This window comes from Amblyomma americanum, chromosome 6 (assembly GCF_052857255.1).
Source record: "Amblyomma americanum isolate KBUSLIRL-KWMA chromosome 6, ASM5285725v1, whole genome shotgun sequence".
In the NCBI taxonomy this organism is placed as follows: Eukaryota; Metazoa; Arthropoda; class Arachnida; order Ixodida; family Ixodidae; genus Amblyomma; species Amblyomma americanum.
The window spans coordinates 119,302,232-119,304,433 of NC_135502.1; the positions used below are offsets into that span (position 1 = coordinate 119,302,232).

General features: G+C 62.9%; 1 pseudogene; it reads left to right on the forward strand.

Moving 5' to 3' along the window:
• The first annotated feature begins 1,841 nt into the window (after positions 1–1,841).
• On the forward strand, positions 1,842–1,962 carry LOC144095757 (U2 spliceosomal RNA; annotated as a pseudogene).
• Positions 1,963–2,202: the final 240 nt, after the last annotated feature.

Genomic DNA, 2,202 nt, shown 5'->3' on the forward strand with positions numbered 1-2,202 from the left:
TGCTACTGCTGCTGTCTGCTGCTGTCTGCTGCTGCTGTCGGCTGCTGCTGTCTGCTGCTGCTGCTGTCTGCTGCTGCTGTCTGCTGCTGCTGCTGCTGCTGTCTGCTGCTGCTGTCGCCGCTGCTGCTGCTGTCTGCTGCTGCTATCTGCTGTGTGCTGCTGCTGCTGCTGCTATCTGCTGTCTGCTGTCTGCTGCTGCAGTCGCTGCTGCTGTCTGCAGCTGCTGCTGCTGCTGCTGCTGTCTGCTGCTGCTGTCGCTGCTGCTGTCTGCTCCTGCTATCTGCTGTCTGCTGCTGCTGTCTGCTGTCTGCTGTCTGCTGTCTGCTGCTGCTGTCTGCTGTCTGCTGCTGCTGCTGCCTGCTGTCTGCTGCTGCTGTCTGGTGTCTGCTGTCTGCTGCTGTCTGCTGTCTGCTGCTCTCTGCTGCTGTCTGCTGTCGGCTGTCTGCTGCTGCTGTCTGCTGTCTGCTGCTGCTGTCTGCTGCTGCTGCTGTCTGCTGCTACTGCTGCTGTCTGCTGCTGTCTGCTGCTGCTGTCGGCTGCTGGTGTCTGCTGCTGTCTGCTGCTGCTGCTGTCTGCTGCTGCTGCTGTCTGCTGCTGCTGCTGCTGTCTGCTGCTGCTGTCTGCTGTCTGCTGCTGCAGTCGCTGCTGCTGTCTGCAGCTGCTGCTGTTGCTGCTGCTGTCTGCTGCTGCTGTCGCTGCTGCTGCTGCTGTCTGCTGCTGCTATCTGCTGTCTGCTGCTGCTGTCTGCTGTCTGCTGTCTGCTGCTGGTGTCTGCTGTCTGCTGCTGCTGCTGCTGCTGTCTGCTGTCTTCTGCTGCTGTCTGGTGTCTGCTGTCTGCTGCTGTCTGCTGTCTGCTGCTCTCTGCTGCTGTCTGCTGTCGGCTGTCTGCTGCTGCTGTCTGCTGTCTGCTGTCTGCTGTCTGCTGCCTGCTGCCTGCTGTCTGCTGTCTGCTGCCTGCTGCCTGCTGCCTGCTGCTGCCGTCTGCTGTCTACTGCTGCCGCCACCCGCTGCTGCCGCCGCCCGCTGCCGCCGCCCGCTGCCGCCGCCCGCTGCTGCCGCCGCCCCGCCCGCTGCTGCCGCCGCCCGCTGCCGCCGCCCGCTGCCGCCGCCCGCTGCTGCCGCCCGCCGCTGCCGCCGCCCGCTGCCGCTGCTGCCTGCTGCTGCTGCCTGCTGCTGCTGTCTGCTGCTGCTGCTGTCTGCTGCTGCTGCTGTCTGCTGCTGTCTGCTGCTGTCTGGTGCTGTCTGCTGCTGTCTGCTGCTGCTGCTGCTGTCTGCTGCTGCTGTCTGCTGTCTGCTGCTGCTGTCTGCTGTCTGCTGCTGCAGTATGCTGCTGCTGCTGCTGCTGCTGCTGGTGCTGTCTGCTGCTGCTGCTGCTGCTGCTGCCTGCTGCTGCTACTGCTCCCTTCTGCTGCTGCTGCTGCTGCTGTCTGCTGCTGCTGCTGTCTGCTGCTGCTGCTGTCTGCTGCTGCGGCTGCTGCTGCTGCTGCTGCTGCTGCGGCTGCTGTCTGCTGCTGCTGTCTGCTGCTGCTGCTGCTGCTGCCTGCTGTCTGCTGGTGTCTGCTGCTGCTGCTGCTATCTGCTGCTGTTTGCTGCTGTCTGCTGCTGTCTGCTGCTGCTGTCTGCTGCTGCTGTCTGCTGCTGCTGTCGCTGCTGCTGTCTGCGGCTGCTGCTGCTGCTGCTGTCTGCTGCTGCTGTCGCTGCTGCTGTCGGCTGCTGCTGTCTGTGCGGTGAAAGCTGCGTGTATGTGCGCGCCTGCCTTGGCGTGAAGAACAAACAGACGCGATCCGCGCCTATAAATGAGGGGCTGCAACCGCCGCTCGCGAATGTCCGGACCCCGTAGAATATCTGTTACAAGTCCAATTGGACTTATTTTTTGAAATGTGGCGGAGAGATTGAAGGTTCCTTCACTCCCGCCACCGGTTGGCCCGGTATTGCACTACCTCCGGGACCAGCCTTGTCTTTAGCGCGTCTTTACTATCCTGTCTTTCTATCCCACGTGCAGATGCACGTGGTAGCGATTGTGGCTCGGCTTGAGCCAGTGAGCAGGCCTGTGCACTTTCTTCCTGGCAGCAACAGACAGACAGACAGACGTCTGTGAGCCCGAGCCGCCTTTCAAGCTTCCGAGAAACGCGCCCGCTCGACTCCCTTGAGAACACCACTCGCCCAGCCTGGACGAGCGAGACAACGTGCGCCAGTCTGCGG